Raw genomic sequence first — 15,956 nt, 5'->3', positions numbered from 1 at the left:
ACGATATCCATTATCTTGCCACTATATACTGTTATAAAGTGGTCAAACAGAAGACCAGTAGCCACTAAAGTGACGGTATTTTATTGTGACACGCACCCGTGCTTTGGAGTTTTGCAATAAGTAACCTGATTGCAGAATCTTTGGATCAAAGCCGACCAGATGGCTGAGCAGAATCATAAGGTCAGAGTTTTAAATGCCCAACATTTACACAATTTAAGAATGGCCAGACCGGGAATTAAAAATTGAAATCCCACTTTCAAATGCTTCATAAATTCCTTTTCAAGATTAGACAATTTCAAAATAGGGAAGGGGGTTGGGTGGGAGAGTGGAAATATCTGATGCAATAGCAGCCCTCATAGGCTGCAGATGGCAGTTATAAAATTACACCACCCAATTAGGTGGCAAATGTGGGAATCAAAATTATTACAGCAAACTCTCTTTATAATAGACCATGGAGGGGAAATGGTGTCCATGATTGCCAATTGTCTGCTGAAACAGAGTAATTGAGGCATAGAAACAAAGAACTGCAGGTGCTGGTTAATACACAAAAGGATACAAAGTGCTGGAGTAACTCAGCAGGTCAGGCTGCATCTCTGTAGAATGTGGATAGGTGATGTTTCAGGACGAGACCCTTCTTCAGACTCTCAGTCTGAAACTGGGCCTGGAATCCAGGTGAGTTGACAGCCCTGGCCTGCTGGTGGCTGGGGGGAGATGTGAGATGTGAGGATCAAGGGAGTCACTGATCGTGACCTGTGGGCAGTTGGAGTGAATGTACGGGTCAGCAGTGGCGGCAAGCGTGACCTGGAAGCGGCCAAGGAAGCTGTGTGAGCCGGCGCTGGCGGTAGTAGGCAGGCCTGGAAGCAGCTGTATAGTATGCAGTCACACCATACTATACATGAATGTCGCACAACCAGAGTACAGAATATAGTGTTACAGTGTTAGTATTACTGTTACAAAGAAAGCACAGATTTTTTTTTTAAATGTGCAAAGGCCACGATGTGGTAGGTTGGGTACTCGGGACTACACCTTTAACTTATGAGAGGTATGTTCATTGATTTGATGATAGCGGGGAAGAAGCTGCTCCTAAATCTGGTGGTACATGCTTTCAAGTTTTTGTATCTTTCGCGCAACGGGAGAGGGGTAAATATTGAAGGACTGGTGTTTACATGGTACTTCATTATAGTAGCTGTTTTCCCGAGGTAGCATTAAATATTGATGGAGTTGATGGGGATAATAGACAATAGACAATAGACAATAGGTGCAGGAGTAGGCCATTCAGCCCTTCGAGCCAGCACCGCCATTCAATGCGATCATGGCTGATCACTATCAATCAGTACCCCGTTCCTGCCTTCTCCCCATACCCCCTCACTCCGCTATCCTTAAGAGCTCTATCCAGCTCTCTCTTGAAAGCATCCAACGAACTGGCCTCCACTGCCTTCTGAGGCAGAGAATTCCACACCTTCACCACCCTCTGACTGAAAAAGTTCTTCCTCATCTCCGTTCTAAATGGCCTACCCCTTATTCTCAAACTGTGGCCCCTTGTTCTGGACTCCCCCAACATTGGGAACATGTTATCTGCCTCTAATGTGTCCAATCCCCTAATTATCTTATATGTTTCAATAAGATCCCCCCTCATCCTTCTAAATTCCAGTGTATACAAGCCCAATCGCTCCAGCCTTTCAACATACGACAGTCCCGCCATTCCGGGAATTAATCTAGTGAACCTACGCTGCACGCCCTCCATAGCAAGAATATCCTTCCTCAAATTTGGAGACCAAAACTGCACACAGTACTCCAGGTGCGGTCTCACCAGGGCCCGGTACAACTGTAGAAGGACCTCTTTGCTCCTATACTCAACTCCTCTTGTTACGAAGGCCAAGATGGGGTGGGTTTGGATGTATATATGATGGACTGGACTACATCTACAAATCTGCAATTTCATGCGGTCTTGGATAGCGCTGTTGTCCAATCATGGTGTGAAGCATCCTAATAGGGTGTTTCCTACATTGCATTCGTAGTACTTAATAAGAGTCATTGGAGGAGTACCAAATTTCCTTAGTCTTCAGAGGAAGTAGAGGCATTGGTGTGCTTTATCAGCCGTAGCCTCAATGTGATTGATCCAAGACAAATTGTTGGTGATATTTACGCTGGGAACTTGAAGCTCCCAACCATCTTCACTTTGGCACCATTGATGCTTCCTGGGGTGTGTACTCCACCTTGTTTCCTGCAGCTGATAACTAGCCCTCCATCTTCCTGCCATTGACGGAAAGGTTGTTGTCTTGACACCATATTACTAAGCTCTCTATCTTCTTTCTGAACTCTGTTTTGTCATTAATCGAGGTCTGGCTCACTAAGGGGGGGGGTGTCAATTGCAACTTAGACATACAGTCATGAGCGTATAGCTTCATTTTTAATACATCCTATATGTGTTTGAATGTAAGTGAATGCCATTAACAACTTTGCTAATTGATTCAGCCTGGTAAGACGAGGCTCATAAGTATGTGAATGACGCCATGTAGCGTTTCACTGATCTGATTGGAACAGGCTGGAGGACTTTTGTACGCTGAGACCAGCTCAAGGTAAAAGCGGGTTTATCGGGCAGGTGGCCAGAGAATGCACAGCTTACAATTCAAAAGAAAATTCAACCTGAACACTTTGACAATTTTGCTAGTAAGACTGAGGTCAGGATTAAGCCGACAAAGCCACTCTGTTGGCAGAGATTGCAGAAAATGTTCAAATGCTCCAGTGCTGGTCAGGTCAGACATGACTTCCAAGAGGAAGATCACACCTAGGAAGCTGTGCCAAGTAAAAACTAGATTCAAAGGGTATGTTATCAGTGAGTGCAAACAGAGAGCTAGCCTGAATAAGATTGGGGACAATGCATTGAAAACATACTTCAGAAAAATGTAATGTCGATCAGTTGTTTAAAGTCTTTAGACAATAATTTGAATGTAACTTTTGATGGTAATCTTAAACTTTACGTCTCAAAGCTCAATACAACACAGTGAAGGATTGCTGCTTTTTAAATCAGTGAGCCTTTTTGCATTACTTAGACATGTACTAAATGATTAACTGGCAAGCATTGTTTCTGTGAAACTATCTGAGTGTGTCTGCACTCCTGATGAGGAATGATTTTACCCACGCATTGCATCTGGAAAATTGCAGGAGTGCAACCCATCCATTTTTATCAAAGTACATGGACAGAAAATCCTGGGGTTTGTAAAAAATTTAGCTTGACAAAAGCAGTGAAGGCTCGTGGAGAATTCATACCTATCAATTAAGTGAAAATTTTCTGTAAACACACACAACTGCCATCATGGTAATTTCTTTTTAAAAAGGTTTAAACAAATTTACCCTCTATAATCTATTTCCCTTATAAGTTTATAATATTTGAATATCAAACCACTGTGGGTGATTTTAGGAAGGATAGAAGCATTAAATATTGACAGGGGAATTCACAGGAAATGTAAATGGATTTGTGTAAAAATAAAGGAATTATTTATTTTTACAAATGTAAACATAGATAAGCAGGTGTATTTTTTTTTAAAAAGAGCATTATTTTAAGGAGAATTGGGCTTCATGGAAAATAAGCTCTACAGAACTGGTTCAGTGGCCTTTCCTCAATGTTACTTGCAAATGATTCTAAATGTACTTTGCATAGGTTTTCATTCTAAGTGGAAACACTGCTTTTTGTTCTTCAGCATCTGCTCGAACGTATTTTCATAGTTGTACAAGATGAAGGTAAGGTCACATTTGGAGTATTGTATTCAGTTCTGCTCACCCTGCCATAGAAAGGATATCATTAAGCTGGAAAGAGTGCAGAGAGGATTTACAAGGATATTGCCAGGACTTGAAGGGCTGAACTACAGGGAGAGGTTGAGCAGGCTAAGACTTTATTCCTTGGAGCATAGGAGAGAGCAGGCTGATATTATAGAGGTGAATAAGGTGAATAAAAACATGAGGGGAATAGATAGGGTGAATGTACAGAGTATTTTACCTTTGGGAGGGGAATCATAAACAAGAGGATAGATACAAAATGCTGGAGTAATTCAGCGGGACTGGCAGCATCTCTGGAGAGAAGGAAAGGGTGACGCTTTGGGCGATACCCTTCTTTGGACTCGAGAGGACAAAATTAGAGGACATAGGGTTAAGGTGAGAGGGGAAAGGCTTAATAAGAATCTGAGGAGCAACGTTTTCACTCGGTGGATATATGGAATGAGCTGCTAGTTTAGGTCATTGTGGCAAAAACGATAACAGTTTGCTGATTTTTCTCTCCCACATCAAATGAATTACAAACAAAAAGCCTCAGGCTGCTGCCTGGGGTGGGCGCTATGGCAACTTACATTCTACTGATTTTGTGCCACAAAGTTGCTAATCTTGTTTTTTTCATTTGGCGAGGAACAGCAAATAAATGTTTAAAATTGCTTAAGCAGGAACTAAACAGTAAATGTTATGGAACTCAGCAACCAAAGCCTTACTTTTAAAAAACTATCCTTGTATCCCAAGGGAACAAGGGCAGGAGGAATAAGATAAGCACAAAGTGCTAGAGTAACTCAGTGGATTGAGGACCAGCTCTGCTAGGAGGAAGAGTGTGTTCGTAGAAGGAAATTGGCAGTCGAGGAAGAAACAGAGGGCTTTCAGGCCTTCCTGGTGGGGGAAGGAGGTGTAGAGCGACTGAACGACCATAGAAAAGATGAGGGAATGGAAGCCTGGAAACCGAAAGTCACTAAAGAGTCAAAGGGCATGTGAGGGGTCTTGGACATAGGTGGGAAGGGATTGGACCAGGAGGCATAGGATGGAATCGAGGTATGTGGAAATTATTTCAGTAGAGTAGGAAATGATTTCAAGTAAGGCAGAGCTTCACTTGAACCTCCTCCAACATTTACTGTTTCCGTTTTTCTCACTATATATCGGTGAGACCAAGCGCAGACTTGGCAATGGTTTCGCTGAACACTAACGCTCCGTCCGCCTTGACCTACACAATCTCCTGGTTGGCAAACATTTTAACCCTCCTTCCCATTCCCATACTGACCTTTCTGTCCTGGGCCTCCTCCACTGTTAGTGTGAGGCCACATGCAAATTGGAGGAACACCTCATATTTTGCTTGAGCAGCTTACAACCCAGCCGTATGAACGTTGATTTCCCGAATATAAAGTAACCCCTGCATTCCCTCTCTTCCCCCTACCCTAGTCATCCTACTAGTTCCACTGTTTGTATCCCTTTATCCCTTGGTTATTACCACTTCCCCAGCCAACAATGGGCCATTATGGGCTCTATCTTTCCTTGGTCATCTGTTGGAGGCAATAATTTGTTTTTGCCGTTTCCTATCTCCATGTTCCCCCCCACCTCCCCATCTACTTTCAGGCTTAAGAAGGGTTCCAACACAAAATGTCACTATCTTTTTTCTCCAGAGATGCTGTCTGACCTACTGAGTCACTTCAGCACATTGTGTCTATCATATTCACAAAATGCTGGAGTAACTCAGCAGGTCAGGCAGCATCTCAGGAGAGAAGGAATGGGCGACGTTTCGGGTCGAGACCCTTCTTCAGACTGATGTCAGGGGGGCGGGACAAAGGAAGGATATAGGTGGAGACAGGAAGACAGTGGGAGATCTGGGAAGGGGGAGGGGAAGAGAGGGACAGAGGAATTATCTAAAGTTGGAGAAGTCAATGTTCATACCACTGGGCTGCAAGCTGCCCAGGCGAAATATGAGGTGCTGTTCCTCCAATTTCCGGTGGGACTCACTGTGGCACTGGAGGAGGCCCATGACAGAAAGGTCAGACTGGGAATGGGAGGGGGAGTTGGTGCTCAGCCACCGGGAGATCCGATTGGTTAATGCGGACTGAACGCAGGTGTTGAGCGAAGCGATCGCCGAGCCTGCGTTTGGTTTCGCCAATGTAAAGAAGTTGACATCTGGAGCAGCGGATGCAATAGATGAGGTTGGAGGAGGTGCAGGTGAACCTCTGTCTCACCTGGAAAGACTATCATAGGTATAAACCAGCATCTGCTGTTCCTTACTACACAAGGACATGAAGAATAGTGGAGTATTTTTCCTCTCAACAATATTATTTGTGATTTTGTTTTAATATGTTAATTTTACGTAATTCAGCGAGGCTGAAATGGTTGTGATCCTCTGTTGCCAATTCTGAAAGCCTACGCAATTGTGCTGAAGATTATATTCTGTATTCATCAAGAAAGGGTAACACTATAGCTAGGTCGATGTGGGTGGGAGCATTTGAACACACGTTTCCCTCAAAGTCACGCACCTTACTGACTTGGAAATGTACCCCAGTGTGTCTTCATCATCGCTAGATCAAAATCTTGATATTCCCTAATTAACAGTGTCATGGGAGTGACTTCACCATTGAACTTGTGAGGCATAATATTATTGAATGTTTTCAGTGACTTGAATTATCCAAGAACATTGAAGCTGTGGTAATCTTTGATGATTTTCTTCTTACTAGTTTATTGTTGTCATCCCCAGTACTCTTACCATTGGCTGAGGAAACATTTTCAGCAGACACCAAGAACGAAACCTAATGTTGAAGTGCCCTCTACATTATTTTCCCAAGTCACTTAAGAAGTCACTTATAAGTGACTTACATCTTTAAAATAATTCACTATTTTCATATTAAAATATGAGGAACACTTTTGAGGTGAGAACAAAGATTTGACAGAGTGTGCTCAAGGGGCTCCTGCTTCTATTTCCTTTGGTCTTGTATTGCAAAAGGATCTAAATTTGAAACCTCTACCTCTCCACCAGTAAAAATGCCACTGCCTTGGTTCTTCAATGCATTTGGCTGACTGGAATTTGCTCCTCAACTCTGCAGAAGACTGCAAATGCAATCCCATTAATTGTAAATGCTTCACAACCCTCTGAAGCATCAGCTAGGGCAATGTGTTCTGCACAGCATGTGAACACCTGAGAGGATGTTACACAAAAATTGAATGTACTTTTTATACCAAGTGACCCATAATAGTTCTGCTTTGAACCAGAAGCCTGTGCTAGATTTAAAAGCTTGGCATAAGCCTTTCAAAGTTGCAAGTGAGTGCTCAGTTCCATGACCTTTTCATATTGCAGCTCTTTAAAAACAGCATACTTCAATTACATAGAAATAACTTTGATCTTTTTTTAAACAATGTAGTCTCAGTAGGAACCAGCAACTACTGCTGTTGTTTTCTCCTTACATACAATACAGTTATAAAACATGGATATATTTGAAGTTTTTTGGGGGGTATTGTCTTTACAAAGCCACATACATTCTTCAAAATATTTCCCCATACAGTTGCTAAAGAGGTGAGGAGGCATTTTATTTCTGGTGGACACAAAATGCTGGAGTAACTCAGCGGGACAGGCAGCATCTTTGGAGAGGAGGAATGGGTGACGTTTCGGGTCGAGACCCTTCTTCAGAAATTTTATTTCTGGTTATCCGCTAACAATATTACCAACCCAACTACAACAAAACACATAGATGTACGTCTGAAGATGGGTTTCGACCCAAACCGTCACCCATTCCTTCTCTCCGGAGATGCTGCCTGTCCTGCTGAGTTACTCCAGCTTTTTGTGTCTATATGTACAGAGTCATTTGAAGGCGTAATGAAACTTAGGAACAACCCCAGCAATACCAGCTGCAATCCTTATGCATTGCATCTGCTTACTGTTTCTGCCACATCCCCCCATGATTTGCAGCTTCTGCTAACACACTATGCATAATTAATTAGGTCAATCCCATGAAATCTGATGAAGGCAAAACAGAATAACATAAGTGAATCTAAAACGAATGAACTCTTGTGCGTCACTTCAGCCCAGACACCAAAACATGTATCAGTTTCAATTTTATTTAATTTTGTTTAGTAATGCAAATCGTTGTTGCTTAATACATCTCCCATAAGGTTTTTCCACATTACATGGCATTTAATCAACTGAATCCGGCATCAATCCCAAATCATTAGCAAAATCAATAAATGACAAATATTGATAATATGTGACAATTAAGTAACAAACTGGTACATTTCTTTGTTGTATTAGAATGCAATCTGTTCTATAGAATATTGTGAAAGTCCGAGCAAAAGGTATTCAATTATTATTGACTTTCACTGGGACATGTTTGTTTTGGATGTTTTGCATAATGTCTTCTTGGGAACTTCAGGAGATTGGTGATACATGTCGTGTGAGTTAGCTCAAAAGAGTAGACTTAATTAACAGTGATTCCATTGCTGACCCAGCATTGCATTCAATTAAACAATATTTGTAAAAGCACTTCCTTCTTACAATTTGACTCGGTGTAATTGAATTTATTCTCCAATTTGCTCCATGCCTGAATGTTTCAAAAACTAGTGGAAAGTGGTCTCATTGTAACAAATCTATAGAGTATGGCAGGAGAGGAGCCTGGATCCCTTCTTCAGGCAAGTTTGTTTTACTGATAGTTTCCACCGCTTACTCCATCCTTACAGCTCAGACCAGCATCAATATCATTAATGGGCGGCAACCAGCTGTTACTACAGTGGCCGTTAATTGCAAAGGCACCTCTAAAAAAGGAATAAGCACAGTGGCTAAAATCACGTTTAAGCTGTTTCAGTCAGTTGTTTTTTTCATCGATGAGTTTCAGATCAAATCTTGGCAATTATGATAGGCAGTTGCTATACTTTGCCATTTCATTTTATTGTCCCTTGCTCTCCGTGAACTAACTGCATTGTGCCAATGTGCTTACTATGAGTAACAACAAGGAACTGCATATGCTGGTTTCTACCAAAGAAAGATACAAAATGTGGGAGTATCTCTGAGAATATGGATAGGTGACGTTTCAGGTTGGGATCCTTCTTCAGACAGGTTGGGAAAGAGGAGGGGCAGGGCAGAGCATGGGCAGTAATAGGTAAACATAGGCAAGGAGGTTTTAAAATACACAGATGTTGAACAAAGGTCAGAGATGAAAAGACATCTTTGGCTGACCTTGCACCGGTTTCCCCCCCCTCTCCCCCCACCCACCCGCATCTTTCCAATGGTGTCACAATTCACAACTATTGTACCTCCAGTTTCACAATTCACAACCCTTTATCCTTTTTAGGCTTGCACCTGTCTTTTCATCTCCGACCTTTGTCCAACAACAAGCCTATCAAAATCCCCCCTTGCCTGTGTTCACCTGTTACTGAGCATGCTCTGTCAATAGACAATAGACAATAGGTGCAGGAGTAGGCCATTCGGCCCTTCGAGCCAGCACCGCCATTCAATGTGATCATGGCTGATCACTCTCAATCAGTACCCTGTCCTGGCACTCCTCTTTTCCAGCTTTCTTTCCCGTCCCCCTGCAGTTCGTCTGAAGGAGGGTCCCTTCCTCTCTCTGCCTGTTCTCCAGAGATGCTGCCCTCTGACCCGATGGGTTTCACCAGCATTTTGTGTCTTTTCTTGCTTACAATGAGTAATGGAAAACTGAACTCAGTCTCCCTTTGAGTCTATGTCTGAAGTAAATGAAAACTTCTTGTTTTTGTTCAGATCTTTAATTGAAACCTGTGAGCTCATAAGGTCAGGTTTTGAGAAACAGGAAGACTTGAGAAGTAATGCCAGGATGGTTGGGTTATTGAAGAAGGTTCGGGACCCTCCTTGTGGCACTTATGTTCTACCATCGCAGAGAGAAAACAGTCCACTTCCGACAATGAAAGCAGACGCATCTCTGACATAACATCACTTTGCAGGAGCTAACAGGTCATTTCTAATTCTGCATGGTTTTAAAAAGGCACTCTGACAGTAAAAGTAGCTCCTTACATTGAAATTACTACTTGTTACCTAAAGGATCAAAATGAAGGTATTAATTCAGAACATTACAGAACTTCATTAGTACCAGTTCTTGTCAAATGATTCATTATTTATCCCCATTTCCCATTGCTAAGACTAATGGGTTTGCTGATGGTTTTTTAAAAAAGTAGCCTGGTGTAATAAACGTCCAAGTGTCAGCTAATCAGTGCAGCGTTCCTTGCAACAGTGGAAATTAAGCAATGATTTTATAGTAATGTTATTATTCTACAGGGATGGTACATAGTATTAGTTATTTTATTATTAGTTATTAGTAAATTGAAACAGACAGAACCCAGACATTGGGCGTCTAGATTGAAAGTATTCAGATTTTAGAATAAACTAGACCAAGTGGACCCTTTGGGCCCATTCCTCGTAGAGGGGGGACAGGGAAGGGGAGAGGGTGTCACTGAGTGAGCCCTGGACCCAAAACCTCTCCTGTATTGGTGTAGCACCCTCAACCTCCCCATTCAATCCCCCTTATCCCCCCCTCCTCCCCCCACTGACCCACTCCATCCCCCCTACCCCACCCCCACTTGCCCCGCCCCCACTCCCCCAGCCCTGCCTCCACCCCCATTCCCCCTCCCCACCCCTATTCCCCCTCCCCTCACCCCTACTCGCCCCCACCTCCCTCCCCTCCCCCCACCCGCACTCTCCCTGCCCTCACCCTCCCCCCCACCCCCAATCTTCCCTCCTCCCCCCCCACTCTTCCCTCCTCCCCACCCCACCCTGCCCTCCTCCCCAGCCCCACTCTCCCCCCGAACATAATTATGAGAAACAAAATTACAAAGAGATTACATAGTGTAAGTAAGGAAAGATTAATTTTCTTCCGTAGATGGGCCAAAAATCAGGAGGCACGGGTTCAAATAAATGCTAGAAAGATTGATGAAGGTGAAGAACATCTTAAGTAGTAGAAGTTGGGACTCGACCACTGGAAGGGTGGGAGAAGGTCATGTGATAGGAGTAGAATTAGGCCAATTGGCCCATCAAGTCTACTCTGCCATTCAATCATGGCTGATCTATCTCTCCCTCCTAACCTCATTCTCCTGCCTCCTCCCCATAACTTCTGACACTTGTACTAATCAAGAATCTATCTATCTCTGCCATAAAAATATCCACTGACATGGCCTCCACAGCCTTCTCATAGAGTCATAGAGTGATACAGTGTGGAAACAAGCCCTTCGGCCCAACTTGCCCACACCGGCCAACATGTCCCAGCTACACTCGTCCCACCTGGCTGCGCTTGGTCCATATCCCTCCAAACTTGTCCTGTCCATGTATCTGTCTAACTGTTCCTTAAACATTGGGATAGTCCCAGCCTCAACTACCTTCTCTGGCAGCTTGTTCCATACACCCACCACCCTTTGTGTGAAAAAGTTACCCCTCGGACTCCTATTAAATCTTTTCCCCTTCACCTTGAACCTGTGTCCTCTGGTCCTCGATTCCCCAACTCTGGGCAAGAGATTCTGTGCATCTACACGATCTATTACTCGCATGATTTTATACACCTCAATAGATCACATCTTGTCCTCCTGCACTCCAAGGAATAGAGACCCAGCCTACTCAACCTCTCCCTATATAGAATTCCACAGATTCACCACCCTCTGACTTAAGAAGCAGAAATATTTAGAAAGTATTTGTGTGTGCACTTGAAGAGTCATGACCTGAGCCCACAATACTATTATTGGATTATAGGATTGCGCTGGAAGATCTTTTTGACCTGCATGGTCTCATTGGGTTCCTGTGTTAAAAGATTTCCATGACTTTAATTTGGATATTTATTTACAAGTAATAATGTCTATATTAAACCATATCTCCTCCAAGGCACTTTACTCCTGCGTTAAAACATTCCATGACAGCATTTATACTACAATTTATTCTACAACTGTAATTTCAAAAATATATTAATTATTTTTCACCACTGGTGCTTCAAGGTAACTGGCTCTAAATTAATGTCTCGGGAAGACATTTGATACCTGCATTTGTACAAATAGTTTGCAATCGTGAAAAGATGTTTGTAAAATGCTGGTACAATGGAGGGTTTTACTTACTCCTCTCTCAAGAATTATCCTAAATTGCTGTCAATGTGGCAGACATATAATATTCTGTTCCCCACTCTTAGAATTAACAATTACTAATAAAACCATTAAACAAGGCCTCCCAAAAAAACAAATGCCAATTTCTAGAACACATGCTGAGTGCAAGCGCAATCCTATAATCTACACTGCAAGAGGGAAACAAATATTACACTGTGAGCAGATTCCAAAGCCTCTATAAACATTATTATTGGTTATGGGATGTTGTAAGTATCTTGTAAAGAAACAATCCAGTACATTACTAAGATAGAAAGGCTGGCATTTATTTTTTTAAATTCACTACCTTTTAGGATGTTTTAAGGCACATTATAGTGGATGATATAATTTTGAAGTGTTGTGACCATTGCATTGAGGACAATATAGCTCTCAATTTATACACGGGAAACTCGTACAAATACCAAAGTAATAATGTATTTTAATCATGTATTTTAGTAATGTTATTTCATGGATAAACACAGACTAAGATACCAGAGAGAGCAGAGAAAATGACCAACTCATTTTCAAAATAATGCCACTGAATTCTTTACATCCACCAAAGCGAATAGGATTTTGTCTCATAAAAAGACAGCACTATTAATGTTGCACAGAAGTGTCAGGCTAGATTATAGTGTGTATGACTCCAGAACCTTCTGAATTAAGAACACGATTCAACAAACTGAGCCAAAGCTGACACACTATTTCTACATATTTGCCTCTTTTCTGGCTGGAAGGCTGAGTAGTTTTTAAGATGCAAGTTCCACACACATAAATACATGTAATCATATACATATAATATATAAAAATGTAATAATGTATACATAATGTAAGCACTGATGTAAGCAATATCAGTGAATAACAAGGTTAATGTTCATTGTCATGTTATTTCTTTAAGTTGACTTATTTCCTACATATCCTCACTTATCCTACCCATGTTTAGCATGACTAACTTATTTTTGACCTAAGGATTAAATTAATAATAATAATAATATATTCCTTTATTTGTCCCACACCGGGGAAATTTACAGTGTTACAGCAGCAAAGTAGATAGCAAGAGATCATTCATTATAAATAAAAGTAAAGACAAGGATAAATTGTCATCAATTTACTGTGTATTCCTTAACTGTTACTGTTGACTTGTCTGCTGGGAGCAGTGCTGGTTGTGCAGTCTCACAGCAGCAGGAAGGAAGGACCTCCTGTAGCTCTCCTTCACACACTTGGAGTGAAGGAGTCTGTCACTGAAGGAGCTACTCAGTGCAGTGACAGTGTCCTGCATGGGGTGGGAGTCGTTGTCCAGCAGCGATGTTAATTTTGCCATCATCCTCCTCTCTCCCACCACCTGTACTGAGTTGAGGGGGCAACCCAGGACAGAGCTGGCCTTCCTGACCAGCTTGTCAAGTCTCTTCCCTTCCGCCGCTGAGATGCTGCTGCTCCAGCAGACCACTCCATAGAAAATGGCTGATGCAACCACCGTGTTGTAGAAGGTCCTTAGGAGTGCCCCCTGCACTCCAAAGGACCTGAGTCTCCTCAGTAGATAAAGTCTGCTCTGGCCCTTTTTGTACATTGCGTTGGTGTTTTCGGTCCAGTCCAATTTATTGTTGAGGTAAACACCCAGGTACTTATAAGAGTCCACGCTCCCGATGTCCATTTCCTGAATGTTCATCGGTGTCAGGGGGATATGGCTGCGCCTGCGGAAATCCACCACCATCTCCCTGGTTTTCCCCGCGTTGATCCGGAGGCGGTTCCGCTGGCACCAGTCCACAAACTCCTTGGTCTGTTCTCTGTGCACCCTGTCATCGTCGCATGTGATGAGGCCAACGATGGCAGAGTCGTCAGAGAACTTTTGTTGCAAATGCTACAGCTGAAGACAGTTGGCTTCCAAATTGCTCGTATGAATATTGTTACTTCATGCATAAAGCTTCCTATGTTGTAGTTTCCACTGCAAATCTCAAGTATATGATATTCCAGTGAAAAGTTAATGATGCAGTGCAAGGCTCTGAATAATAACATTAACTAGCCTTCTTTGATTGGGAGCACCCAAAATCATACATTTTCAAGGCAAACATGGTCTGATAACTGACATGGCATGTCCATAGCATTCTGTATATAACGTTTACATGCAGGGTTCAATGAGTATTTATGAAATATCTTATAGCACTGAGAATGGTCTCACAGTACATTCAGGCCAAAAGCTGTACTGAGTTTTACTGTTAATTTTCCTCTTGTGTTTGAGGCAGCAGAAATTATGTAACGCTCTCCAGGCGCTGTAGCCAGTGCAATGTGCTGTTGTCGAGGGCCGTGAGGTCTACTGGCTGCCATCACACCAAGAACTAAGGAAAGTGATTGTAAGTCCCGCATCTCAATTCCGGGGCATTGGCTTCGAGAATTCCTCAATGTCCTTTGGTTTAATGTCCTGTGTTAAATTGTTTTCAGATGTTTTGTTAATGACCTCGCTATCTTTAAATAGAAATGTTAGCTTACAATTGGATTGTATTTAGATCTATACCCAATTCTCAGCTAATAAAGCAAGTTGTGTCCACTTGCAGATGCCTGACCAGCTTGCAATCATAAGCTGATTGGTAGCAAGTAAAACTCTTGCTCCTTAGGTGTCAGGCAATGACCATTTCCAATAATAGAATAGTCAAACCACATCTAACAACATCATTATCATGAAATTCCACACCTTCAATGTCTGAGAGATGTTCCTCGATCAATTACATGGCAACTGGAACTGGCCAGAACTGTAGACCTATTTCATGCCTCATCAAAGCCCTCCCACCATTACAATGGACGTCATGACTGTGCTATAGAAGTACAAAATATTCAAGAAGGATGGTTGAGCTGCTGCCTTACAGCACCAGAGAGCTGTGTTTGATCCTGATCTCGCGTGTTGTCCTTGAGGAGTTTGCATGTTCTCACTGTGACCACATGGGCTTTCTCCAGGTTCCCGCCCACATCCCGAACACATAAGGGTTTGTAGGCTGATTGGCCTCTGTATATAGCCTCTAATGATTAGGGAGTGGACGAGAAAGTTGGATAACATAGAACTAGTGTGAACAGGTGATCACTGGTCAGTGTGAACTCGGTGGGCTGAAGGGCCTGTTTCCATGCTGTATCTCTAAACTAAACTAAGGATGACTGTATTGTGGAGAAAAACAATGCACGTGACTGGTATCTCATCCACTGCCTTAAATATTCAAGCCTTCTAGCGGTGCAGAAGCCACAAAAGCAAGCCTCTACATTGCTTCAGGCCCATGGCTGCCTGCAAGTTCATCTTCTTGTCCAAATATTATGACATGGAATTTGTCACCTTATTTTGACAGTTGCCAGCTCATAACCTTGGAACTCCTCACTAACTAACCAGGATTACAGCACTCCAAGAAAGCAGCTCAATTCACCACCACTTCTGAGGGATAGGCATTAAATGAACGCTTTTACAATGACCCTCAAGTTGCACAAGAAACAAAAAGTTCACTACGGATGGCAGAATTCCGAAAAGATCTTATTTTAAGGTGGAGCACCAGACAGGATTTTGCAAAGACAAACTGAATTTTACAATAAATATTCCATTCTTGATCTGTTATGCAATATTATCATTAGCTCTTAATATTAGTTTATTTTGTTTGGTAATGTGGCTGCATGAGATAAATTATTCTTTCTTTATCTTGATGTCCACTTAGTCCTTCACATTTCATTTGCAGATAGAAATCATGCAACATACTGTTTTCCTACTCTCCAAGTCAAGTCAAGTCAAGTCAAATTTATTTGTCACATACACATACTCGATGTGCAGTGAAATGAAAGTGGCAATGCCTGCGGGTTGTGCACAAAAATAATTACAGTTACAGCATATAAATAAAGTTAATAAGTTACTAAACATAGCACAAAAAGTGTCGACAAAAATTTAGTCTCTGGGGTTATCAAAGTTGACAGTCCTGATGGCCTGTGGGAAGAAGCTCCGTCTCATCCTCTCCGTTTTCACAGCGTGACAGCGGAGGCGTTTGCCTGACCGTAGCATCTGGAACAGTCCGTTACTGGGGTGGCAGAGGTCCCTCATGATCTTGCTTGCTCTGGATCTGCACCTCCTGATGTATAGG

At 42.4% G+C, this 15,956-nt stretch overlaps 1 protein-coding gene across 1 annotated transcript in view; it reads right to left on the bottom strand.

Annotated features, from left to right (window-relative positions):
* The window catches only part of nr3c2 (nuclear receptor subfamily 3, group C, member 2), a 260,093-nt gene that overhangs the window by 95,030 nt on the left and 149,107 nt on the right, over positions 1-15,956 (bottom strand). The gene's annotated exons all lie outside the window — the stretch shown is intronic.

This window comes from Rhinoraja longicauda, chromosome 1 (genome assembly GCF_053455715.1).
Source record: "Rhinoraja longicauda isolate Sanriku21f chromosome 1, sRhiLon1.1, whole genome shotgun sequence".
Taxonomy (NCBI): Eukaryota; Metazoa; Chordata; class Chondrichthyes; order Rajiformes; family Arhynchobatidae; genus Rhinoraja; species Rhinoraja longicauda.
The sequence above is the reverse complement of the archived record's forward strand: the minus strand, read 5'-3'. Positions and strand labels throughout refer to the sequence as shown.